Below are 27719 nucleotides of genomic sequence, written 5' to 3'. Positions count from 1 at the left end.
CTGATCCAAGAGCCTCTTCTCACGTTCTTGTGCTCAGCACGTGGCCGGGGGCAGTGAAGGACTGACATGGAAGAAGGCAGTTGCGCAAGAGCTCCACAAGATGCTCAAGTCACCCAGCAAATCCCACTGCCAAAGTGCGGTTTCCAAGCCAACACCATGGCAACCCCACCCCAGCAACAGCTGCCTCCTTCTCCAACCTGCTCAGGAGGAGCTGCCTCACCGCCAACACACCTCCTCCCACCTCCGTCATCTCCCACTCAGTCAAAGGAGGACCACCCCAAAAATGAGGATGCAAAACTCGTGTCTCTTCTCTTCACCACGTACAGTCACTGAAGCACAGTGAGGGACCCAAAAGAAATTTCTGCCATAATAAAGAGAGAATGGTTCAGGGTGGTGGAGAAAAAGCCAAGAATGGACCTTTCTGATAGGTATAGAATCACAGAAGTATCGAGTTGGAAGAGACCTCAAGAGTCAACTAGTCCAATGCAGGAATCTCAACTAAAGCACCCCTTACAGATGGCCTCCAACCAAGGTGAGCTGTGGTTTTTGTTTTTATTTGTAGACTCACAGAATTGTAGGGACCCAAAGGGTCTTCTAGTTCAAACCCCTGCAATGCAGAAATCTCAACTAAAATTTAAAAAGGTAAAGGACCCCTGGATGGTTAAGTCCAGTCAAAGGCAACTATGGGGTTGAGGCGCTCATCTCGCTTTCAGGCCAAGGGAGCCGGAGTTTGTCCGCAGACAGCTTTCCCGGTCATGTGGCCAGCAGGACTAAACCACTTCTGGCACAACGGGACACTGTGATGGAAACCAGAGCGCCCAGCAATGCCTCCATGACATCTGGCAATCCAACTTCTGCTAAAAAACCTCCAAAGAAGGAGAGTCCGCCACCTTCCAAGGGAGACCATTTCACTTGAGAACAGCTCTTGCCAATAGAAAGTTCTTTCTCATGTTGCGTCGGAATCTCCTTTCCTGTAATTTGAATCCACCAGTAAACTGGCAGCTGTCACTGGGAAATCTAACTGTCTGCTCTGGGAAAGGACACAGGATGCTGTTCTCAACAGGATGCTTCCTCTGATCCAAGAGGGCTCAGGTCTTTACCATCCACTTACTAGGAGACCCAAGAGGGACCCCCTAAAACTAGCCAAAAGGGGCTTCCCAAAAGCCTCCTTACATGGAGTGCAGCTTTGCAGACATTCCACTCCAGGTAGTTAAACATCTCAGGATTTCCTAAATCAGAGGTCTCCCAGACTACGGCCCGGAGGCCGGATATGGCCCGGAGGCCTCATTTATCCGGCCCGTTGCCCGCTGCTGCCGCCCGCTCTTACCCACTTCTGGGTCTAAAGGGGCACTGGAAATAGTTTGCGCACATGCGCAAACATCATTTCCAGTGCACTTCAGTGTCGGAGGGGGCGTGTGTGCATGCGCATGCGCAAAAGCTATTTCCGGTGCTCCCGCAACCCGGAAGTGCGCCGGAAATAGTGTGTGTGCACACTGCGGGCACAAACCCGAAGCGTGGTGAGTTGGGGGACCCCTGTCCTAAATGAAACACAAATGCCCCAGGATTCCCAAAGCAGTTCTGCAGTGAGATGGTCAAATTTGTTTGGGATCATTAAAGGGAGGGGGGAGATTGTGAGGAGCTCCAGACAAGGACCAGGATATTTGGACCAGAGAGGACAGTGGATGGAAACATTGAGCCAGTGGGACTTTCCATGTTGGGAATCATTAGGAAAGGGACTCAGAATAATGCTGCTGGCATCCTAACACCATTCTACAAATGTGTACATTTGCAGCCCTCTCACCTCAAAAAGGATACTGTAGGTATTGGCGGCTGCAGAAAAGGGAAAGCAAAATGATCCAGAGGATCGAGCAATGCTCCTCCAAATTCATGGAGGATAACATAGGAACATGCTGGATCAGGCCAATGGCCCACCTAGTCCAGCATTCAGTTCTCAGCCAGACACCACTGGATCCTTGAGATGCCTGCAATTGACCCCAGGACCATGGGCATGAAAAGCATCTTCTAGCCTCCACTGTCACACAGCAGGTGTGAAATTTCATACAACCTCCCAGTCTGCTGTTTGAGGATCTGAATCAAGCTCTCAGCATCCCCATGTTCACTAAATAATCAGTGGGATAATTTGGTGGCCCCCATCTGCTCCCGACAGTCATCAGAAGGAAAAGCTTTCTGAATAACCCCCAGAAGGGAGCAAAGAAAAACCAGATTCCAGCTTCTTCTCCTTAATGCCTGAGATTTTATAGAAATGCTCAAGCAAGGAGCCAGGCAGAGGGCCTTATCGGTGGTGGCACCCGCCCTGTGGAATGCCCTCCCATCAGATGTCAAGAAAATAAACAATTATCTGACTTTTAAAAGACATCTGAAGGCAGCCCTGTTTAGGGAAGTTTTTAATGACTGATGCCTTATTGTGCTTTAAATATTCTGTTGGGAGCCGCCCAGAGTGGCTGGTGAAACCCAGCCAGGTGGGAGGGGTATAAATATTATTATTACTATCATCATCATCATCTAGCACTTCCAGGGACACAAATGGGGTGCTGCACTGCTGCAGGGTTCTGTCCTGTCTTGTTGTTCAACGTCCTTATAAATGACTTGGATGAAGGAATTGAGGGGACGCTCATCGAATTTGCAGATGACACCAAACCGGGATGGGTAATTAATGTCACAAAAGACAGAATCAGAATTCAAAATGACCTTAACAGATTGGAGAACTGGGCGCAAGCCAACAAGTTGAATTTCAATAGGGACCAATGTCAGGTTCTGCACTTAGGCAGGAAGAACCAGATGCACAAATATAGGGTGGGGGACACCTGACTTACTAGCAGTACATGTGAAAAGGATCTGGGGGTCTTGGTGGATCACAAGCTGAACATGAGTCCACAGTGTGAGGCAACAGCAAAAAAAGGGCTAATGTTATTCTAGGCTGCATCAACAGAAGTCTAGTGTCCAGATCAAGGGGAGTAATAGTCTCACTCTTTTCTGTTTTTTGTCAGACCCCCACCTGGAATACTGTGTCCAATTCTGGGCACCACAATTTAAGAAAGATGTTGACCCGCTGGAAGGTGTGCAGAGGAGGGTGACCAAGAAGATCAAGGGTCTGGAAACCAAGCCATATGAGGAACAGTTGAGGGAGTTGGGTACACTCACCTTCAAATATCTGAAGGGTTGCTTCATGGAAGATGGAGCGACTAAAGAGTTCTAAATGTTTTTTTAAAAAAATTCACATCGAAGAATTCAATCCCCCTTGGCATTGGCACCAAATCAAGGGCACAATATTGTGCTCCCTGCGTGAATAGAGCTTTTGTATCATTTATTCACTAGGTGGCACTGTACATAATTGTATCTGGGTGGAGTTAGGCCTGTCCTGCTTAAGAGACAAAGTTCATGACTAGTTTGTTGTCTAAGTTTTCTGTGGCACAAGCCTACTCAGGAGTAAGCTCCCTTTGGGTACAATATTGAGTATGATGCGTGGTTGAAATTATGGAATCAAACATTGAAATTTACTGCATGTGCCGCCCTGAAAGAGAATGTCTGGAAGATGATGTACAGATGGTATTTAACACCAGCAAAATTAGCTAAAATGTATAGGATGAGTAATAAAATGTGCTGGAAATGTAATGAGAAGGAAGGAGAGTTTTATCATATGTGGTGGAAATGCGAAAAAGTTAAAAGATTTTGGGAAAAGATATATAATGAACTGAAAAAGATCCTTAAGTATACTTTTCCCAAAAAACCAGAGGCATTTTTATTAGGAATTATTGGACAAGAGATTGCAAAGGAGGACTATATAATATTCTTGTATTATATTAGCCCAAAAATGGAAAACTCAGAATTTGCCGACGATTGAAGAGTGGCAGACAAAAATGATAGACTATGTGGAACTAGCGAGACTGACTAGCAGGATCCAGAACCAGGGGGAAACAAGGTTCCAAAAAGACTGGAATAAATTTGTGGACTATATGGAAAAGAATTGTAGAAGTTTAAAGACACTTGCAGGACTGAAATAAATCCTACGAATTGACTTTAAATGGATGGAATAAAGGAACTGCGAGATAAGAGCTGAATAGAAAACCAAATGAGGGGAGGGAGGGAAGTCAAGCTCGGCAGAGCATTGAGAAGGAGAAATTTGGGAAGAATTGTTAAAAAGATAATTGTGTGTGTTATTTGTTTTTGAATGTTTGTTTGTTTCGTTTATTGTTTTAAATGCGTTTATTTGGAAAATTGAATAAAATGCTTTATAAATAAAAAAGGAGTAAGCTCCCTTGAGCCCAGTAGGACTGAACTTTGTAGGAAGCCTGCGCGCATCCGCCCAGCTGATTCAGCCCATCTGACCAAGAGGCTGCAAGGGGAATCAAGACTAGATTTTCTGTTAATTAGCTGGTGGCACAAAGATTACAATCAACAAGTTTGAATCATCCCTTTTCGCGTTTAGTCACTGAGCTTCACTCAATTTTAATTCCCATGCTTAAGCCAAGTAGAGAGTAGATGACTGAGCGGAGCAGAACTCAAGGAGGCCTCCATCTCGGCTGACCAAATATTCCTCCTCATTCTCTGCCTCAAAGCTGATTCACACATCCATCTGGACGCCAAATGGCAATGCGAAATCGCAACGCAACTTGGACCTCTGCCCACCGTGAGCTGGTGAAGGGCAGGTGGCGCTGCCACCACCTCGCAATGTGACTCTCCTCTCAGCGGAATGATGCACACACACCCCAATGTGCAAAGAGTTGGTGCCTGCGCGGGACGGGCAGAGAAAGGAAGCGCACTCAGGGAGCTCAAGCCACGCAGAGAGTGGGAAGAGAAAAGCCCTTTCCCCTCTCTCCTAACTCTGGACATCCCATGAAGCTGGAAGACTCAAGACAGATTAAAGTCCTTTGCCATGCACAGCTTCGTTAAACTGTGGAACTCCCTGCCACAGGAGGCAGGGATGGCTTATAAAAGGCAAGTTTATGGAGTAGAATAAGGTGGTGCTCATGCAGGCTGGCCCCAGTGGGAACAGGATGCTGGCCTGATCCTGAAGGCTATAACCATGGTCTTAAATATTTTTATGAATTGTTTAGTGGCTTTTTCAGTGCGTCCTTTCTATTAAAAATGTTGAGGGGTACTCTCCTTTTACTCAAGAAAACCACCATGTTATAGTTCAAATTGAGGAAAATAATACAGTAAATGGACAAAAGTACAAAGATTCACACAATATTTAGGGGTATGTGTACCCCTGCGTACCCCCAGAAAGAAAGCACTGGGCTTTTTCATGACTTGATATTTTGATATTTATGTTATATAACCTTAATAAGGTTTACCAAGTTGTTCCATATATTAATATATCCTTGTTGTTTCTTTTTTTAAAATACCATTGTATTCTTCTGTTCTGATTTTAGGTGTTTTGAGTGTTATTCATGGAAAAGTGAGACCTAAATAGGCACTTGGAGCCCTTCTGAAGTCAAGCCCAGGGGAGACAGGGGGCCGAGTGCCAGGGCAAACCTCTTCCTGCACAGAGTAGGGGGCAGAGTCTCTTCACAGGAGCCTTTTAAGCAGAGGTTGGGTGGCCACCTGTCAGGGATCCCTTAGCTGTATTTCCTGTATTACAGGGGTGGGACTAGATGACCCCTGGGGTCCCTGCCAACTCTACAATGTTACGATTCTTTGAGTATTTAAAAGGGTGGCTATGTGGCAGATTTCAAGAGAGGCCTCATGAATTACATCAGCTGCTGCTGCTGCTGCTGCTGCTGCTGCTGCTGCTGCTGCTGCCACATTCCCAGCTTCAGACCGTCCTCCTGGTTTTCCTAGGTTTTTAATTGCTTATTCACATTAATATTTTGTCGATTTTTAATTCTGTCATCTGGTGCAAAATGTATATTTTAAGAAAATCGGGACAGATATTTTTTGGACACCTTTGCTGTATTTTAAAAATCATAAAATGACAGGGTGTTTTTTTAAAATGAAAATAAAAAAATACCATTCCTAATGGTCTCTAACAAGGAAACTCTGACGAAGAAAGAAGAGCTGTTTTCACTGACCATGTCATTGTCTTCTTTCCTTTGTAAACCACTTTGAGGGTGAAATAAACAAATGCAGAGATGCAGGCAGAGCTGTTGGGCAGTGAAGAGGATAAGATAAGACTCTCATTCATAGAATCATAGAATCATAAAGTTGGAAGAGGCCACAAGGGCCATCCAGTCCAACCCCCTGCCGAGCAGGAAACACCATCAAAGCATTCTTGACATATGCCTGTCAAGCCTCTGCTTAAAGACCTCCAAAGAAGGAGACTCCACCACACTCCTTGGTAGCAAATTCCACTGTCGAACAGCTCTTACTGTCAGGAAGTTCTTCCTAAAGTTTAGGTGGAATCTTCTTTCTTGTAGTTTGAATCCATTGCTCCGTGTCCGCTTCTCTGGAACAGCAGAAAACAACCTTTCTCCCTCCTCTATATGATATCCTTTTATATATTTGAACATGGCTATCATATCACCCCTTAACCTTCTCTTCTCCAGGCTAAACATACCCAGCTCCCTAAGCCATTCCTCATAAAGCATCGTTTCCAGGCCTTTGACCATTTTGGTTGCCCTCTTCTGGACACGTTCCAGCTTGTCAGTATCCTTCTTGAACTGTGGTGCCCAGAACTGGACACAGTACTCCAGGTGGGGTCTGACCAGAGCAGAATACAGTGGTACTATTCCTTCCCTTGATCTAGATGCTATACTCCTATTGATGCAGCCCAGAATTGCATTGGCTTTTTTAGCGGCTGCATCACACTGTTGACTCATGTCAAGTTTGTGGTCTACCAAGACTCCTAGACCAAGACTCCTATTCCTTGGAGGCCAGAGGGCCATCGGTCAAGGATCTTTTAGCCAGGATTCCTGCCTTGCAGGGGGCAGGAGCAGGTGACCCTTGGGGTCCCTTTATTGAGCTTGTATCCCACTTTTCCTCAAATGTTGGTGGCACCTACGGTTTTCATCTTCCTGTTTTATCCTCACAACACCCCTGAGAGGTAGGCTGGGCTGAAAGGCAGTGACTGGCCCCCGAGGTAACACGGCCGAGGGGGGGGGAATTGAACCCTGGTCTCTCCCAGGTGCGAGTCCTGCACTCTAACCACTAGGCCACCCTTCCGTAATGCGCATTGTTCCAGAAACAGGCACCAGACTTCTAAGGCTGCTGCAAGGACAGAAGAGAAAATTGATGGCTCCGTGCACAGCAGACACAATCGGAGAACGAGAGCATCTCTTTCAGCCCTTTAATAAGCAAGATTTATTTGCAGCCTTTTCCACTAACGGATGCTCTATCCATATGAAAGTGAGATAAAGCTAATCCAACATGTTCCAGGAAACTGCAGAGAGACAGAGGCTTTCCTCCGACCATCTTCAATGGGGGGGCGGGGGAGAGAGAATGATTTGGATCTCTTGGAGACGCGACGTCCTTATCATCTCAAGGAATATTCACGCCGCAGAAGATGGGGATAATCATAATGCCTTCCAAAAAAGGACAAGCCCTACACAACGGAAACATATTTTTTTTCCAGGAGCCAAGAATGGTAAATGATTTATGTGCACTTATTTTAATTTATTTTTTGGGCTATGTACAATTCATCCTGCGGACATGAAAAATTCATCGGGCAAAGAGAGAAGAGTTTTAATAAACTCATCCAGAGGTGCATCAAACTCATCGCCAGCAGGAGCAGAGCCCCAGCTCATCCCAGGATGGCCGGCATCTGCTGTGGGGTGGCAGTTCAGCCCTGGCGCCACCTTCTCTGGGTCGCATAGAATCATACAACTATCAAGTTGGAAGGGGACCCCAAGGATCATCTAGCTCAACCCCCTGCAATGCACAACTAACAAATCCCTGGCAGGATTCCACCAGGGAGTTCTTCCTAATCTTCAGTCTCCTCAACTTCCACCACAATCAGCTTCTATGCAGAGAAGAGACTGCTCAGCTAGGACAGGGCAAAGATGCCCCAGGCCCCTCACACCGCCACAAAGTCCCACCAGAGCTGCTCCCAGCCAGCCAGAGGCCTCTGCAAAGGCCATAAGCAGGGCATGGAAACAGGAGAAGCCACAGAGATATACTGCTCCTCTACAAGGAAGCTCTATTCAGCAGTCTTGGATACTGTCACTTATAGAATCCTAGAACTGTAAAGTTAGAAGGGAGGAGAAGGGTCATCTAGTCCAACCCCCTGCAATGCAGGAATCTCAGCTCAAGCATCCAGGACAGATGGCCATCCAACCTCTGCTTAAAAACCTCCAAGGAAGGAGAGTCCACAACCTCCCGAGGGAAACCATTCCACTATGGAACAGCTCCTACTGTCAGAAAGTTCTTCCTGATGATTAGTCAGAATCCCCTTCTTGTAACTTGAAGCCATGGGTTCAAGTCCTACCGTCCAGAGCGGGAGAAAACAACCTTGTTCTCTCTTCCATGTGACAGCCCTTGAGATATCTCTGAAGATGGCTCTCATATCCCCTAGTAGCCGTGTTGGTCTGACGTAGTCGAAACAAAATAAAAAAAATTCCTTCCAGCAGCACCTTAAAGACCAACTAAGTATTCAGATACGTATCTGAAGAAGTGTGCATGCACACGAAAGTTCATACCAAAATAAAAAACTTAGTTGGTCTTTAAGGTGCTGCTGGAAGGAATTTTTCTCATATCTCCTCTCAGTCTTCTCTTTTCCAGGCTAAACATACCCAGCTCCTTCAACTGTTCCTCATCAGGCTTGGTCTCCAGCCCCTTGATCATCTTGGTTGCCCTCCCCGGCACACCTTCCAGCTTCCAGCATGGTATAGTGGTTAAGAGCGGTAGACTCGTAATCTGGGGAACCAGCTTAGCGTCTCCGCTCCTCCCCATGCAGCTGCTGGGTGACCTTGGGCTAGTCACACTTCTCTGAAGTCTCTCAGCCTCACTCACCTCACAGAGTGTTTGTTGTGGGGGAGGAAGGGAAAGGAGAATGTTAGCAGCTTTGAGACTCCTTCGGGTAGTGATAAAGCGGGATATCAAATCCAAACTTCCCCCTTCCTCCTCCTCCTCCTCCTCCTCCTCCTCCTCCTCCTCCTCCTCCTCCTCCTCTTCTTCTTCTTCTTCTCCTCCATATCCTCTGAGAACTGGACACAGGACTCCAGGTGGGGCTTGACCAAGGCGGAATATTCAATGGATCCAAATGAGAAGAAAGGAGGTCCCAGCTAAACATTAGGAAGAACTTTCTGCTGGCAAGAGCTATTTAACAGTAGGATGGACTCCCTACTGGTGGTGGACTGAGGTTTCCCAGCAGAGGTTGGACAGCCGTCTGTCAGGGATTCTTGAGATGTGATTCCTGCATTGCAGGAGGTTGGACTAGATGACCTTTGGGGTCCCTTCCAATGATTCTATGGCAAAGGCCCCTCACCATGAAGAGGCTTGAAGTCCAAAACCAGCACTGGGGAAAATTGCAGAGAAGGGAGAAGTCTTCAAACTTCCTTTGGCAAATGTTTGATTGCATGTCTAGGGCAGACAAACACTCAGAAACATGGTTTAATCATAGAAATGTAGCCTTGGAAGGGACCCCGAGGGTCACTAAATCCATCTCCCTGCAATACACAAAATCTCATTTCTTGTCATTTGAACCCATTGATTTTAGGTCCTCCCCTCCAGAGCAGGAGAAAACAAGCTGGCTCCCTCCAGCCTACAAGATATTTGAAGGTGGCTCTCATGTCACCTCTCTGTTTTCTCTTCTCCAGGCTAAACACACCCAACTCCCTCCACCGTTCCTCACAAGGCTTGCTTCCTAGACCCTTCATCTTCTTGGTCGCCCATCATCTTGGATGAAGCTGTATCAAGGCAAAGCAGCAACTGGTCCCCACCCCTTGCCTGCCTGTTTGAAGGGTTCTCTCCCCAGGTTTAATGGCTTGTGGATTTGATTAAACATTATTTGATTGAACATTAGGAATAACTTTCTGATGGAAAGTGGTGGGCTTTCTTTCCTCGGAGGTTTTTAAGCAAAGGTCGGGCGGCCATCTGGCAGGGATTCTTGAAATGTGATTCCTGCATTGCAGGGGCTTGGAGAATCCCTTCCAACTCTACAAGTCTGGGATTCTAAGAGCAAGGTGCCGATATGGGGATTCTAATCATCACACAACTCACTGGAAGGACAGATCGTGAAGCTGAGGCTCCAAGACTTTGGCCACCTCATGAGAAGAGAAGACTCCCTGGGAAAGACCCTGATGTTGGGAAAGATGGAGGGCACTAGGAGAAGGGGACGACAGAGGATGAGATGGTTGGACAGTGTTCTCGAAGCTACGGACATGAGTTTGACCAAACTGCGGGAGGCAGTGGAAGACAGGAGTGCTTGGTGTGCTCTGGTCCATGGGGTCACGAAGAGTCGGACATGACTAAACGACTAAACAACAAGAGCAAGGTGCAGATATGGGGATTCTAATCATCACACAACACATCATGGAGACAGGAGGGCTTCCATGTTCCTGGCAGAGTTCCCTTACTCACCCCCAGCGGAGCCACCGGCAGCAAGCTGGCTTCAGAGACTCAAGGGGTGTCCTGCCCTCTCCCCACCTGGAACAGCCCCCACCAGACCCCACATGAGATAGCAGCCCAGCCCAGACCCCATCTGGAGATTACAGAAAAGAACAAGGATCATCATTGCAGAACTTGAATCTCAGATCCAATTACATTTTTAAAAAAACAAGTTTGATTCGACCTAATTATTATTAGGCCCATTTCGATCAATTCCAGCACCCTGAAGGAATTTATCTCCCCCTGTCCTTTTTTCAAAGAGGCAAATCAAACATCTGAGCTGCCAGACCACAAAGAGCTTTGAAAAACAAGCGGCCTTTTCTGGAAAAGGCAGAAAACAGGGAAGGGGCTGGGTGGGGGACTAGAAAACCTTCTACTGATGTTGAAAGGCCCTTTCCCAGGAAAAGTATTGGCTGCTCCAAAGGGGCTTGTTGATTGATTGATTGATTGATTGATTGATTGATAATACATCCATGCTCTTTTCCCAAATTGGCTTACAAACCATAACTAACAATAAGAGAACAGAACAAGGACAGCATAAATCATATATTATAATTAACAAATCGTCAGTAAAACAACTGCAATCCACAAAACACTATTAAACAAACCAGCAACTAAAAAAATAGGATGAACATCACAACTGCAGCAGAAACTCATATTCTGTTATTAACCAACCATGTTTATAACCTCCTAAACAAGACTGTTGGCTCCCATTGTCCCCACCCCCATGAATACTCTCACTGCATGAAGGAAGCAAGTCAAGATTTGTATCTGGAGGCAGATCAAGGTCCTCTGTTTGTGTTTCTCTCGCCTGGCCTTTATGGGCCTCCAGGTTCTAATGTTCTTAACTCCGCACTCTCTTCACCTGAGCCTTTGAGATAAGAGACACACTCACAGCTCTGGCACAATGTCATCCCCATCTGAATCGCTCCATGGTTGGGGCGATGTTCAGGCAAAGGCTTGCTAAGGGGAGCCTTGGTGGGGGCTCCAGGTAAATGAGCTTTTCCCTCCCACCCAAAGGCCAGGGGTCCATGCAGCACTGGCTGAAACAGCCACCAGCTCAAACAGGGATCCACAGAAGATCACTTCCAGTTCAAGGTACAGTGGTACCTCGGTTCCGGAAGTCTGTACTTAACCTGAAGCGTACTTAACCTGAAGCGAACGTTCCCATTGAAAGTAATGGAAAGTGGATTAATCTGTTCCAGATGGGTCCGTGGAGTACTTAAACTGAAAGTACTCAAACCGAAGCGTACTTAAACCGAGGTATGACTGTATCTGCCCAGAAGGTATCTCAAGGCTGAAGGGGTAGCCTAAGAATGTACCAATAAAAGCCCTGCTGGATGAGGCCCATGGCCCATCTAGTCCAGCACCCAGTTCCCACAGGGGCAACCAGATGTCTCAGTGGGAATCCCGCAAGCAGGATTCGAACACAAGAGCAGCTCTCCCCTCCTGCAGTTCCAGCAACTGACATTCGGAAGCCTGGCTGCCTCCGACTGTGAAGGCTGAGCAGAGCCATCCTGGCTAAGTGCCATCAATGGCCGTCCATGAATTTAATCCAAATTTAAATCCATCTAGGTTGGCAGCCATCATTGCCTCCTGCAGAGGGAATTCCTTAGTTTAACCATGCAGTACATGAAGAAGGACTTTTTCCTTCACTTTCTGCAGAGCCCACAAGCTTTTTGGGGGGCGGGGTCCTAGCCCTCCTCTAAGTATCTGACCATTAATGGACAGCTTCTGCAGGTGCTCAGTCAAGATTCTTTGGAGCCCAAGGCAAAAATGAAGTGCAGATTCAGTGCAAAGACTGCTTTCTTTTTACCAGCCCCACCCCAGGCTCTTGCTTTGTGGCATTAGATGTGCCTCAGGAGAGCCTCAAATCCATTCTGGAGAGTTCATCGAATCATTGAATTGTGGGGCTGGGAGGGTTGCAGGAATCTCCAGCACCCACGACAGAAGACCTTCCAACCTCCAAGGAAGGACACTCCACCACCTTCTGAAGGAGTTTGTTCTGTGGGGAACCCAAGGACAGATCCGTGAGAGAGTCGCAGGGGGGAATTCTTGCTCTGAGAGGATGCTCCAGTGGCGGGACAAAACAAAAGTGTGGGGAGATTTTCCAACACAAGAGTGGCCATCAAACCTCCAGTCATGCAGGCAAAGCAAACCTTTTTCTCTGTTTCACTTATTTGGAGGGTTTCTCTCTCGGGCAGAAAAGCTTCTTCTTTTTGGGGGGCACAAGGAGGGCTGGCAAGCATCATCCTGGGAGACAAGGCCTTCGTCCCCTGCTGGGAAATCAAGGGCAGTGCCTGGTCACTGGACCACTAGCTCTTGACTCCAAAGCCACTTGAGGAAAGAGGAGGAGGAGGAGAAGAATTCAGGAAGCTGCAGCTCTCAATTCTGGCTTCCGGCCTTCCTTGGACAGATGGCCAGACAGGGCAGGGTGTGGGCGAGTGGCCCAGTTCCTTTATTTATCTAGGAAACTTACACAACCCTCAGCTTTGCCTGGAGATAAATTCAGGCGCTAAGTCACTGCTTGCAGCACAAACACAAAGAGCACAGCTAGGCTACACATCTGCCAGCCCAGCCCTGCTGAGATGCAGTCCCCTCCTGGCTTCGCCTTCCCGATCCTGCTACAATTCTTTCGCTCAAGACCAGAGGAAGATCTGCTCAAAGCCAACCGCCAAACCAGGAGCATCACAGGTCCAAGATGCCTTTTCCTGCATCTGCCCAGAGGCCTGCTCATCGCAACCAAGTGTCGAAAGTGTGACCCACATGGGATCATGGAGTGCCTACTGGATATGTGCCCCTTTCTTGAGAAACAGTCTTCTTCTGAGAGAGCCAGCAATGTCAGACCTCTGGACTCAGGAGAACATTTGGCGGGCAACTCTAAACTCGTTGCAGTTAAGGTATCCGAACCCCATTTTATCCTGCTTTTTTGGAAGGGTGTTCATAGGTGGCGAGGGTTTGAGAGGAGTCTGCCCACCCATACTTTGCAGGACGGCGTGTGCCAAGGCCCGCAAGGGAGAGGAAATCACGACTCGTTGGTGCTTACCACATGGAACGCCAACACGGCAACTTCTCAACCTCGCTTGTGACAATTCCCACCAAGCCACACAAATTCCCCAGTTGTTGTTGTTGGGTTTTTTAAAAAAAACAACAACCCCAAAAACCTTTTTTACTTGATTGGCATGGGTCTCCTTGCTTTCTCATTCTGCCTCAGAGTCAGAGCACAGAACTCTCAACGTGCCACACACCTCGAGTCAGATATCCAAATACCGGTAGGGGTTGAAACCAAGATGGGATTAAGGGGCAGACAAGTCTGGCCCCACTTGGCACCAAGCCCTTTCCTTTGGCATGGAGGCTGCTCACTCTTGCCGAGGGCCTGATCCTTCCCCCCTCCTGCTGGGTGGGGGATGTGCTGGAGAAGTGCTCTTATGCTCAGCTCCTGCCTGTGGACTTCTCCCTGGGGCATCCGATGGTCATGGCAAGAACAGGATGCACTACGAGGTGGCGCCCAGTGGCCTGATCCAGCAGGCTTTTCCGATGCTCTCATGAAGAGCAGCCTGCATCTCCCCAGCCTGCTGCCAGAATAGCTCTCTCCATCTGTCATTTACTAGGACCTGCTCTTGCCGTTGCTACCAAGAAGGCCGCTTGCTCAAGCACGTTGAGGAGCATGACAGCATTTCCCTTGCATAACAACACCAGAAGAGCCTGCTCTTCTCTGTTTCCATGAGAATCATAGAACCATAGAATGGTAGAGTTGGAAGGGACCCCAAGAGTCATCTAGTCCAGCCCCCTGTAATGCAGGAGTCTCCAGGACAGATGACCATCCCAACATCTGCTCTCCAAGGAAGGAGAGTGAGCATCAGAAGAGCCTGCTGAAACAGGCCAGTAGTTCACCTGGGTCATCATCCTGCTCTCACAATGGCTGAACAGTTGCCTGTGGGAAACCAGCAAGCAAGATCCGAGCACAAGAGCCCTCTTCATGGCTAGTGTGATTTCCTGGCTGGGAGCCCTTGAAAGCCCTCTCCCTTGCCCCTGCCCCCCCCCATGCAGGTCAAGAGACAACCATTGAAGAAGCTTTCTCCCTTGCTTGGGGGGCATGAAATTGTGCCATGTGCCCCTTTCCAGGTGGGAGTGCCCCGCACATCGCTCTCAAGGATGACCAGGGATCCCCTGAGGCCCACCATGCCAGTGTGATGTGGTGGTTAGAAGGTCAGACTAGGAGTGAGCTGGGTTCAAATCCCACCCAGCCTGAAGCTCATTGGGTGACCCTGGCCCAGTCACTGCCTCTCCGCCTAACCCTACCTCGCAGGGTTGCTATGAGGATCAAAGAGGAGGAGGAGAGCCATGTACACCACTTTGAGCTCCTTGGAGAAAACGGTGGAATATAGATGCAATCAATCAATATAATGATATATCTGCAATTAGTCTTTAAGGTGCCGTAAGTCTAACTCTGAGAGGCAATTTACACACACATGTTCTCTACTGCGAAATTCAAAAGCCTTCTAACGTCTGCCAAGCAGAAACCTCTTCAGAAGTTGAATTCAGGGTCATGGAATACCTTAAAGGGATAGAAGACAGTTAGGAAACAGCCAATGTCCAGCTGCACCTAAAATACCAGGACTCAGATCCATTGCCCAAATACAATTATTTCCCCAAGCTCTCTGTGAGCTCACCTCTGATCCAAGGTCCTCAATTCCTCCACCAACCTTCACTGTGAAGCTGCACTTAGTGGTTCAAAGGGTTTCCAGCCATTTCTACGTCCAGCAAAAACCCGAGTGCTTCCCTTCAAGGTGCTCTTGCGATCCTAGTCTTGAAACTTGCTCTCAGTCTCCATTCTGCACGAAGACAGGTGGATGCCGTGCAGAAAGGAGGTTATGGCATTCACTTCCCATTCCCCCCAAGAGAAGCCAGGAAGAGTGACTCAGACCTGTGGGGAGGGACCCAGGGCAGCCACAGACCACCTGCCAGGTTGATGTCATCTGCGGAGTCTGGCATTGCTAAGGAGAAGCTCGTGACTGTTCCAGGAAAGGCAACCAAACAGGCGCTGACGGACAAAAGGGCTCCTGCGAGCCAGAGTGAGGCCCCACTTCACGAAGGCCAGCATCCGACACAGCAGGGAAGGCAGGAGGCCAGCACTTGTGGGTCCAGGGTGGGCTCCCTTCCACCTCTTCGAATGGCCATCCCTAGAGGCCCTTTGATGGAGGAAACAAACATGCATAAATCGCCAACCCGGAGGCCTCGTTGCCCGTGAAGAATCCACACTGGGAAACCACAGTCCATTGCTTTGGTGTTTATTTTTATTTCTTGCACTTTTAGACCACCAATATCCTCCAAGGAAGGACCTAGGTGGCGCTGTGGGTTAAACCACTGAGCCTAGGGCTTGCTGATCAGAAGGTTGGCGGTTCGAATCCCTGTGATGGGGTGAGCTCCCATTGCTCGGTCCCAGCTCCTGCCAACCTAGCAGTTCGAAAGCACGTCAAAATGCAAGTAGATAAATAGGAACCGCTACAGCGGGAAGGTAAACAGCGTTTCCATGCGCTGCTCTGGTTTGCCAGAAGCGGCTTTGTCATGCTGGCCACATGACCTGGAAGCTATACGCCGGCTCCCTCGGCCAATAATGTGAGATGAGCGCGCAACCCCAGAGTCGGACACGACTGGGTCTAATGGTCATGGGTCCCTTTACCTTTAATCCTCCAAGGAGCTCAACGTGGCGTGCTGCTCCCCGTTTCACCTTCACAACAACCCTGCCAGGTAGGTCAAATTGTGGTGCCCAGAACTGGTCACCATATTCCAGGTGTGGTCTGATCAAGGCAGAAGAGAGGGTGCCAGGACTTTCCTTCGACTGGACACTGGACCTCTCTTGATGCAGCCTAGAATAGCATTATCTTTCTTCTCCTGCTGCTGCATCACACTGTGGGCTCAGGTGAGCCGACCACCCAGCCAGTCAATTCAAAGCACAATTTAACTACGGTTCAGGGGTTCCCAAAACCTTTGGGGGGGCCCTGCCCCCTTCGTTCCACAAACTCATCCTCTACACTGTACCCTACAAAAAGCATTATTCAGAACAGCAGTTTGCACAACCCACTAAGGAAGGCAATAGCACGACAAAACTCAGCATGTTTGCTGACAAATCCTGCTGAATCCAGCATGACCAGAAATGCACAGACAGAGACATCCCTGCTTGACTGCAGAACCAGGGCGAGGGCCCCCCAGAAATCATAGGAGAATCACAGGTAACGCTGACCTGTGATATTATTCTGACGGATAAGAGGAGACACCCAAGATGGATAATCCCTTCCTTCGCTCTCACAGCACAAAAGTATCAAAAAAAGGGAATTACAATGTGTTTAATAATAATAATAATGAACCCACACAAAAATAAATAAGCAGAAATATCTTTTTCTATTTCCCCTTTCAACTATTAAGAGTGTGCTGCAAAAATACACCATGGAAAGTAATTCAGCAATGCACAATGACTATTGCAACAGTAGTGGTGGGGTTGGGGGGGGGGTGTGCAATTCTGCAGATTTGCCATTTCACACAATATTTGCAGGTAAGAGATGAGATTCTCCCATTTCATGGGCTTTAGATTTACTAAGGACACAGATGATATTGTAAACAATCCATTTTACTGAGGAGCATAAACTCAGAAAAGAGGCTCTGGAGAATGCCAAAACCAGAGAGATTTCCATTCATTTCTTGAACTGTGGAGCCCCCACAGTGCTGCCCTTACAGCACCAGGGAACATTTATTTTCAGAAGATAGGGCTCCTCTTGGCCCCCGTCTCCCCACGGCTGACCTCCCAGATGCCCTGCAAAGAATAGGCCAAGGGAGGAAAGTGTCGGCAGCGGAGGAATGTGCATGCACCGGAGGAGGAAACGGTTTGTGGCCCTCCCTCTGCCCTTCTCTGCACTGCCAGTCATTGGGGATGCCGGTGGGGGGCTGGGGTCATCAGCCCCCCACTGGCCCCTCTGCTGAGGGGGGTTACAAAGAGACCAGAAACCCATGCAGTGGCCTGGGGTCCCCAGCTCTTGATGTGCGATTCAGGCCACCAGGAAGTGCAGAAGAACACAAGAACAGCCTGCTGGATCCAGCCATCTAGTCTAGTGTGCCTCCTGTTCCCAGTGAATTCAGGATTAGGCCTGGTTGGCACCAACGTTCATTGGTCTCGTCCAGGCGCCAAGTTCAGACGTGGCTGTTCACTGGAGAATTTGGGGTGTGGGTGGCTCTTAGTGGAAGCTGTGGCATCTGAGCTGCACGCCTAGGACCAGGGGTCCAACTAGCCATGCATCCTGTTCTCACAAGGGCCAACCAGATGCCCATCATGGGAAACCCGCAAGCAGGATCCAAGCCCAAGAGCTCTTCTCTCCTCTCCTGGGGTTTCCAGCAACTGGTATTTGAATGAATGGAATTTATTATGGTCCCAGACCAGATTCACAAACCGTACTAAGCGAACATCAAACACAATAGAATGAAGTTTGAATTAACAATCAAATATGACAATAAACAATACGAATATGACAGCCATTAGAAATGTGGTTTAGGTCTTAGTCTCTAAAATATTATCTAGAGTTTGCATCTGAAGCCTTAGTCTTTGTAATAGCACAGCTTGTTCCCTGAGTTTTGTGGCAGCCGCGCAAAATTTAGTCACCCTTAGCTTGATCTCTGGATCCTTATCCTCTATCAGGGATTTTAAGCATTGAGGTTCAGACCCACTTGGAATTTTCTGTGTAACAGGGGTGATAAAGACCAAGTGTATATCCTCATAAAAACGACATCGTAGCAAGACATGAGAGACGGTTTCCACCTCTATCAGGCCGCAGGGGCAGACTCACTCTGCCTACGGGTTTACCCACATATCCGCCCTGCAATAAGGCAAATGGCAGCATGTTGAATCTAGTGAGGGTGAACGACCGTCTATATTAGATATTTGTAATTTTGACAGATATCTTGCTGGGGTAAAACCGTCTTTGATTGCTGGGTGCTTATTCATCTCACTCACATGACACTGAAATTCTACGTCCCAAATTCATTGGCGAATTGAGCAACTGGTATTTTGCAGCATTGTTGCCACCTTGATCAATTTGGTGGCCCCTTTCTGAAACTTTTCCAACTCTACAGTGTCCTTTTGGAGGGGAGGCAACTAGAACAGTACATTATTCCAAAGCCAGTCATGCCACCAATTTGTATAATGGCCCTATATTGGATTTTGCCACTGGTTATTAGATTTCACATGGCTGATTTTTTGCGGTTTTTACAGTTTACATTGTATCGGCATTTTTATAGATTCCAACCTGCCCTGAGATCATTTGATTCAGGCCGGTTAGAAATGCAGTAGCGGCAGCTGATGTTATTAATAAATATTAGCTGCATTTTTTTGCGCTCAGGTACCTCAAGGTGATTTCTTTCAGAGCAAACACAACGGAGACGCTGAAATCAGAGAAAACACATCTAAAGGGGGCAAGTCTTCCCTGCCCCCATTTGAAGAACAAGCCCCATGAAGGCCACAGAGAAGGATGAGGAGGATTAAACAGGGGGGGGGGTAGAGACCCCTTGAATGAGCAGCAAGGGAAGGAGCTGGGTATGTTTAGCCTGGAGAAGAGAAGGTTAAGGGGTGATATGATAGCCATGTTCAAATATATGAAAGGATGTCATATAGAGGAGGTAGAAAGGTTGTTTTCTGCTGCTCCAGAGAAGCGGACACAGAGCAATGGATTCAAACTTCAGGAATGAAGATTCCACCTAAACATTAGGAAGAACTTCCTGACAGTAAGGGCTGTTCAGCAGTGGGATTTGCTACCAAGGAGTGTGGTGGAGTCTCCTTCTTTGGAGGTCTTTAAGCAGAGGCTTGACAGGCATATGTCAAGAATGCTTTGATGGTGTTTCCTGCTTGGCAGGGGGTTGGACTGGATGGCCCTTGTGGTCTCTTCCAACTCTATGATTCTATGATTCTACCTCACAGAGACAGGGGGCACCATTTTGGCATGCAGTCATGTTGGGAAGATTGCCACCCCCAGGTGAGAAGGCAAAGAGGCTCAGTCCAGGAAGGTAGCTTTGCTGAAACAGATGGAGCTCACTTCTGCAGGAGGCCGCAAACGTCACCAACTTGGATAGCTTTTTACAAGAATTGTGCAAATTCACGGAGGACAAAGCTTTCAATGGCTCCTGGCCACAAGGAGAGGACTCTGCTCTTCCTCCACAGTCAGAGGCAGCGATGCTTCTGAACACCAGTTGCTGGAAACCCCAGGAGGGGAGAGGGATGCTCTTATGCTCGGATCCTGCTTGTTGGTTTCCCATTTAGGGCACCTGGTTGGCCACTGTGAGAAGAGAAGGCTGGACTAGATGGGCCTGATCCAGAAAGCTCTTCTGATGTTCTTCAATCTGGTCCCTGCTTTTAAATGCGTTGCTAGGGAGGTGGAGGGAGGGGAGCTACTTGGTTTTTTAGACAGATGATCTCCATGAGGTTTGTTGGCATAGGAAAAACATAGTAAGGGTGGAGAGAAGGAAGGGAACATGGTGGGCTCAAGCTGTTACATGACATTACAAAATACCAATTGGCTGGAAGGATCCCCACCCCTGGCACCAATTCCGGCTCCTTCTCCCTGAGCCCAGCAGCCTGGCGCTCCAAACAAAGGAAGACCTCGGAAGCAACAGGGACTTCTGGTTGGCCAACAGGGGGAAAGGGATGATGGGCCAGGTAAGCCATCCAGCTGCTTCTGGGCTCCTTATCAAGATGTGTCTTTTTCCTCAAGCCAGAGGAATGCAGAGAGGGAAGGGGCTCACGGCCCCAGAGCCAGGAGGCCAAGGAGAGGGAAGCATGGGCCCAACGCAGGGGAAGGGACCTGTTCTCATGCAACACTGAGGGGCAGGGGAGGGTCTGGGGGGCCCACTGCCTTGCCACACCGACCCTGCCTGGGACCCTGATCAGAAATTCTTTAGCTGAGATCCCTGCACTGGACAGGGTTGGACTAGATGACCCTTGGGATCCCTTCCAACTCTATGATTCTATGGCTCTTTTGATGGTACATCATTTGTATTTGCATTATTCTGTATTTGAATCATTTTGTGTGTACGTATTTGCTTCTAATGCCTTATGAATTTACTGTGCGGTTTTGGATTTATATACAGTATTGTTGCAAACTGCTGTTTGTTTTTTGAAACAGTGGTATATAAATATGTTTTGTGAATAATGTATCTGCTTGTTCCTGGGAGTTGCCTTGGGAGTCTTTCGGCGGAAAGGCAGCATGTACGGTAAATAAACAGTAACATAACCTAACAAACCATAGCTTAGCATGGACCCACAAACCTATGGGCTCTGGAGAGGAGATTACCACTGTCTCCTTCCTCCTCAGCTTCTGTTGCACCACTGGGAGCTAAGCCATGGTTTGCTTGGGTGTCATCTGCTTTTGGTTTGTTCTACCAAACCATGACTTAGCTCTCAGCTGCACAGTGGGCACATTCTCCTCTCTGAGAGACCACACCTGCCTGCCCCCACAAAGCCATGGTTGGGCTTAGCAGGACAAACTGGGTTGGCATCTCTTGACTGTTGATGTGGTGCTGGAGGCTGAGGCAGGAGGCTCAACTTCTAATGCTCATGCTTTGGGGAGCACAAGCCGATCTGTAGCAGCCCTAATTCTTCAGCAAAAGGGTCCTTTTGATCTGAGAACGAATACCTTGTACCGCCGTAGTCCAGAGACATCCATCAACAACCAGAACAACAAATTGAAATGAGCACCTGCTCTCGTGTAGCTTCTCCCTGATTTATACTTCAAGATCTGCTCCTCTCCCATAAATGAAAAAGAAAACCGGCGAGGAGGAGGCCAGGGATTTTTGCCAGGCTGAACTGAGCTCTCTGGGTTGTCTGGGAGGCTCAGCAGGACAAGCCTGTGACCCAGAAATGCTCTGCCCCCTCCTCTCCAGCCAGAAGGTTTGCTGCGATTCCCGCACTGCATAGACTAGACGAACCAACTCTACAATTCTATGAACCTTTTATCTTCTTCTCCAGCTCCCCCATGCCAACTCCCACAGGTATTCTGTGATCTTTGCAGGTGTGTCTGCTTCCAAGCCCCTTGGTGGTGAGAGGACTTTGGTATATCCATGCCTTGGGAACTCTGCACCATCCAGGACAGACCACCCCCTCCCCTCTGTGAAACATTTCAGGCGGTGAGCAGAACCAGAGAAGTGGGGGCAACGGAGATGTTCTTTATCTCATTTGATCCTTCCACTTCTCCACAGAGCCTTTGCTCCAATTTTCATCAGCCAAACAGAAATCCAAAATGGCAGCTTCCATAGCCCCCCCTGTGAACTCAGGCTTGTAGGGCCACCAAAATGCCCAAGAGCCTTGGGCCCCTCTCCACCTCCAAGCCACAAACTAGTACAAATACTCCAGCATTTGAGGGGGCTTTTTTCGAGGACTGGTCTTCAGCTGGTGGGGCAAGAGCCACTAGCAGGCCACGGACTGATTTGAGCAGAAGCTCAAACAGGAGCACTGCCAGCGTGGAAATAGATGGGGAAGGTTAAGAAATGGGTCCCCCAATGCATGTTTGGGGGCACTGGGTTTTTTTAAGCAGAGGTTGGACAGACACCTGTCAGGGATGCTTTAGTTGTGATTCCTGAATTGCACGGGGTTGGACTAGATGACCCTTGGGGTCCCTTCCAAATCTAGAATTCTCTGATTCTATGCAAAGTGCATCCTGGGTCTGAAAAGGCTGGATGCTGCAGCTTTAGAGGCTGCTTCCAAGCATGATGCTGGAACTGGCTAGTCCACAAAACTGGCAAGATCCACACTGGCAGGAACCAAGGTCTGATGTCTCTCCCTCGCTCTGTCCAATTGTGTGTCAAAACCTCCCACACGTGACCCATAGAGGGGAGAGGCTCAGAAGCATTCCACGTCTCCCTTGAAAACGGCCTCAGGTGCCCAGAACACAGCCCCCTTTCCACTCCTTCTCTCACTCTCTCACACACAGGCCAAATCCTACCCCTCGCCTCCCCCTTCCACCGCATGTGGTGCTTCTACAACCGCTGCACCTTTTGAACAGATGCATGCGGAGCTGCGGAGCCGGCGCAATCCTGCAAGGCTTGTTGTTCCGTTCTGGAGTAGCATCTATTTCAGGCTCAAGGGCACGGGAGACACCGAGAGGAGAAAGCAGCCGCCGCTAGGAAGGCAGCCTTTGGTCCTGCTGGGCTGAATCGCTCCTCTGACAATGCCTGCCTGCCTGCCTGCTTCCTCCCCTCAGCCTCAAGTGGGGATGGTCCCATCTGGGTATTCACATGTGGGCCTGAGCACACACCCCACCCATAAGTGCCCTGAGCCATTTGGCAGTTGGCCGTCCAAAGGCAGCCACACTCTCCAGGCCAATTCCCCTGGAAAGGACTGAACCACGTCCATATTTCAATTTCTTCTGGTAGGGTGGGGGCAGGGGAAACTTCCTTGCCAGGCCTTGTCCCCCTGCCCTATCTGGATCAGCACAAGTCGCTCACACCTGCTTCCAAGTGACACCCACCCCGCCGGCAACCGCCATGGCTGCTCCCCAAGGGGCCTGCTCTCCTTGCCAGCAGACAGACCTCGCCTACTTAGCTGGGGCTCGGCTCAGCCTGCTAAAGACAAAGCTACTCTAATGATTTTCCCGAGCAGAATGTTTGCTCTGATAGCATCCCCAAAGATTTTCCTATAAAACCAGCCCTGTTATCAAGCCCTCGAGCAGAAGGAGTATCGATCCCCTGGGGAAAGGGAGGGCAAGCAATTGCAGCCCGGGAGGCTTGCCCACATCCAGCTCTCCTCGCCCAGAAGGAGAAGAAAGGCTGGACTCCCCCTTGAAGGTCTCCTTGACCAGGAGGGAGGGAGGGGCTTGGGGGGTCTCCACCTCCACAACCGCCTTGGGGCTCCATGGGCAAGTGGGGGCTGGAATGTGGGTGCCAGCCTTGCGGTCAATGTCCTCCCTCCGCTGCCAGAGGCAGGCAGGAAACTGGGGAGCCTGTCTTCTCCTGAGTCAGACCACTGGGTCCATCTCCCTTGGTCTTGTCTACCTTGGCTGCCAGTGATGGCTCTCCAGGGGTTCAGGCCAGGGACATTCCCACTCCCAGCTGGGAACTTGGATTGAACCCTTGGCTATCAAGGCAAATGCTCCACCACGGAGATCCTCAGGAGGCCCCCAAAGGAGACCACGTCCTGGGGAGCACCAGTGGAGGGTGAGGTGGGGTAGGGAGACCAGGTGCCCAACTAGTCAGGCCTCCGCTTTGGTCGGATCCAGCCGCCAGGCTTTTCCAATACACTGTTTTGGCAAAGCCTTCATGCCTTAGGGCTTAGGCCCTAAAATTAAGCAACATTATAAGAGCAATCATTGCAGCAGACCTGTAAGGGGCCACCTTTCCTATCCATATCGCAGCTGGGGGCCAAGGAAATACGGGCTTCCTAAGGCCACCTCATACAGCCAAGGTGACATTTGGACGAAAGACTGGCCTGTCTTCCACCTTCCAACCAGTTGCTACTCAGGGAGTTGCTTATGTGGGATCCAGGCCAACAGGCCATGGAGCTCTGTAGCATCTAGACTGCCTGGCAGCAGACTCTCCAGGGGTCCAGGGTCTCCCTCAGCCCCTACTTGGAAAAGTAGCTGCTCGACCCTTAAGCTCTGGCCTTTCCCCGAGGAATGCCCCCCTCCACCAATCTGTGCATCTGTCCTCTGGTACAAACAAAAGGGACAAAGAGAAAATGAACTGGGTGTGAGTATGGGCAGGATGAGCTCCATGGCTCAGAGAAGTGCCTCAACTGGGACAGGCCTGGGGTGGGGGGGCCAGGAGCCTCCTCTGGCCAAGCACATGTCCCCAGGCCAGGAAGAAACCGGCTGGACATGAGGCTAAAACAATGTCCAGAGATACTGAATACTAAGTACCCTTCCCCCACGTGGGGGGGCTCCTTGCCCTCCAGCCCCCCCCCAACTGGCTCCAGAGCTCTGCAAAGACCTCAGACCTGCTCTCAGGGCCTGGAGGGAGAAGGGAGACCCCAGCAGCTCACCATTAAGGGCACCCCCTGCCCCATTCTCCTGAAAGCCCCATACCAGCAGCCAGGAGGAAGAGACTCCTGCCCGACAAGCACAATTCACAAGGGCCTTACAGAAAGACGCCCCTCTCCATCCCCCCCCCAAAAGGGGGACAGGTTGCAACAGCAGTTTAGGTCCCCAACGCCAAAGAAACAGGAGGGCAACTTAACAGTTGGAAACCTCTTCATCGCCAGGTATTTCTCCCTCCCCCCTGCCCCTCCTCCTCCAGGGAGCTGCCATTTCCATGCCAATCGACCTGGGGGGGGGGAGGGATACAGACCCCACCATTGCCTGGGCTCTGTCCTCCTCCACATCCTCCTCCTCCTCCTCCTCTCAGCCCCCCCAAAAAACCTGCCATTCTGCCCGCCCCCTCCTGCTTCGGGGCTCTAGCACTCCTTTCCAGGAGGCACCCCACACCTTCGGAGAGCATCAGCAGGAGGGGGGCAGGAGCGGGGAGATCCAAAGCGCTGGGGGAGGGGCAGCCCAAAGACCCTCTCTCCTAGAAACCGGTAGGGACACCCCCCCCCCCGCTGCTGCGGAGAGAAAAAAAATATGCGCAGGCAAGAAGCGGAGCGAGTCCCCCGAGGGGTCCGGGGCTTTGGGGGGGGCAAGCCTGGATTCGGCCGCACGAACGGTGCTCTCCCCTCCCCGGAGAAATCCCATCCACTCGGCGCCAGGCCCTTGGTTCTACGTGCTGGGAATCGGGGGCTGGCGGCTGACTCCTTCCCCCCGGTGCGGGGGGGGGCGCTCCCGCGTCCAGACCCTCCAAAACCGACCCTGGAGCTCCCCCAACCTGCCAGAGCCGCAGCGGCAGGCAGGCGGAGAAGCGAGTTCCGGAGCCCCGAAAACGGGGGAGGATTTGGCAGGTGGGGGGAGGGAGTGCTTTGCAGGAACCTCCATCTCTCCTAAACAGGACCGGGGTGGGGGGTGGGGAGCGTCCTTCTGTTATAGAACCGGGAAATAAGGAGGGGCTACGCTCACCCCCTCGTCGCGCAGGAAAACCGGGAGAAGAGCGCAGCAGCCACACCTGGCCGTGCCCAGCGGGACCCTCCCCTCCCTTCCCCCTCCCTCCGCCGGGGAGGGCGCGAGGAAACAGGCCCCCCACTGGGAAGAGGTGGCTCGCCCCCCTCCCCTCCCCACGTCTCTCAACCCCCTTCCCCCCCTCCCCGCGCGGGGGCTGCAATGCAGAAAGCGCGAGCCGAGGCGCTTACCTGCTGCCTCCCGGGGAATCCGACCGGCCGCCCGGGGCGCTCCGTCTCCGGCGGCCGCCTTCCTCCTGCTGCTGCTGCTACTGCTGGCCGCCTTCCTCGTCGTCGTCGTCCGCCCGCTCCCTGCTCCGGTGCGCCGCTCACCAGGAGCCGCGGCAGGCGCCGCATCCTAGAGGCGAGAGGCGGCGGCAGCGGCCCCGGGCGGCGGCGGCGGCACAAGAGCGGCTGCGCTCGGGGCCGGAGCGCCCGGCTCGGCGGGCGCACTCAAGCCGCCGAGCTCGCCCCATGGGAAGCGCGCGGGCGGCGGGAAGCGACTCCACCGGCCCGGGGGTGACCTTGCCCGGCCCCGACGCCCTGCGCGCCGCCTCGCCCGCCGCTCCCGCGATGCGCAAAGATCCCTCCGGGCGCGCCGCGCCCTCGCTGGCCCCGGGCCCCTCCGCCCCAGAGCCGCCGCCCCGGTCGCCGATCACATCCCCGCTGCTGTTGTAGATTCCGCCGCCGCCGGCAGGCAGGCACGAAGGAAAGAGCGCGAGCGAGAGGAGCAGGCGCGCCGGAGCCTCGGCCGGGCGCCGTTCAGTGGCAGCGCCGCGGGGACAGTCGCAGCCGAGCGCCGCCCGCCTGGGCTCCTCCGAGCGCGCCGAACCGAGCCTCTCCTTCTTCGCCGCCGCCGCCGCCCGCCGCGGCCAGCTCCATCCCCGGCGCCACACCACCAGAAGCCCCGGAACAAGGCGGCTGCCGCCCGGCCGAACCCCGCTCGCCTCCTCGCTGCCGCATGAAGCCTTGTGGCGGCGGCAGCGGCAGCGGCGTCTCCTCCGCAGTCCGAAGCGCGCCCGAGTGGCGGAGACGGGAAGCGTCCGGCGGCGCGGAGGGGCGGGCAAGCAAGCGGGTTGGGGAGGGGGCGGCGCCGGCGCAGGAGCTGCGAGGCGGCGCCCGCCTAGCCCGGCCTCCAATAAAGGCGCCCGCCGCCCAGACGCCCCTCCACTCGGCGGCGGCCGCGGCTGAGCCGGGACGCACCGCCGAGGCCGTCGCCGTCGGGGAGGGGGCTGCCCGACCTGTGTGCGCCCCTCACCACCGCCGGTCTCTTCCTCCGGGCAGTGCACGCCTGTTCTGCCGCGACCGCCGCTTCTTTTCTCCTCCCCGCCTCCACCAACAAAGAGACGGGGTGCGGGGTCTCGGCTCCATCGGGTGCTGCTCCCTCTCGGATCGCGAGGACGGCGATGGCGGAGCTGCTGGGGCGCGGGAGAAGGTCCGCGGCGCCGCGCTTCCGAGCGACGAAAGGAACGCCGGCCGGACGCCCCGTCGGAAGAGGATGGACTTTGTGGGCTGCCCAGCGGAGGAGTTGCGGTGGGACGGGGGCGCAGGGCCAACAGCACGAGGGCCAGCGGTTCTGCGACGTGCTGCTGCCCTCCGGAGCGGGCCCGAGAGCAACTACCGTAGCTGAGCCGAGAAGGGACGCGCTCCTCCCGACGGGGCTCGCGCTCTGCCGGCCTCTCTCCGGGGCGCGGCGCGGGCGCTTCTTCCGACGGCGGGGACCCGGGAGGCTGGACAGGAGCTTCGCTCGGTGGCGGAGATGGCGAAGGGGTGTTGCTTCGCTTTCACCGGCGATCGGCCTGCGTGGAGGGAAAGCGGGCAGCAGGCCGGACTCTTAGCTGACAGAAGCGACGTCCATTTAAATGTGTTTGTGGGAGTGGGTGGTCTTGATTTGGTCTTGTTTTTGTGATGTGTGTTTTGATCTCATTTTGTATTTCTAAGTTGCAAACCACGCTGTGATCCTCAGATGAAGGGTGGCCTACAGGTTTAATAAATAACAATAATGATAATAAAGTTCATGGGCCTACCTTGCAGGGGGTTGTAGGAGTACTGAGGGGGCTTGGAAGTTCTTTCAGAGCACAATCCTTTGGAAATCACTGGTGAGGATGATGGCCCTGCATTGAAGGAGGTTGAACTAGAGGACCTTTGGGGTGTCCCTTCC

The 27719-nt window shown here is 51.4% G+C and overlaps 2 protein-coding genes across 2 annotated transcripts in view; one reads left to right on the top strand and one right to left on the bottom strand.

Annotated features, from left to right (window-relative positions):
- Positions 1–25803, bottom strand: part of LRFN5 (leucine rich repeat and fibronectin type III domain containing 5) — a 68656-nt gene extending 42853 nt beyond the window's left edge. The window contains exon 1 of the mRNA XM_035128624.2: positions 25751–25803. The gene's annotated coding sequence lies outside the window, so the exon portion shown is untranslated. The remainder of the gene's footprint in view (positions 1–25750) is intronic.
- Positions 6542–27719, top strand: part of LOC118097689 (zinc finger protein 883-like) — a 290445-nt gene continuing 269267 nt past the window's right edge. Inside the window, exon 1 of the mRNA XM_060282949.1 lies at positions 6542–6653. The gene's annotated coding sequence lies outside the window, so the exon portion shown is untranslated. The remainder of the gene's footprint in view (positions 6654–27719) is intronic.

Source organism: Zootoca vivipara, chromosome 1 (assembly GCF_963506605.1).
Source record: "Zootoca vivipara chromosome 1, rZooViv1.1, whole genome shotgun sequence".
NCBI classification, from domain to species: domain Eukaryota; kingdom Metazoa; phylum Chordata; class Lepidosauria; order Squamata; family Lacertidae; genus Zootoca; species Zootoca vivipara.
This window is presented reverse-complemented; position numbering and strand designations above follow the sequence as displayed.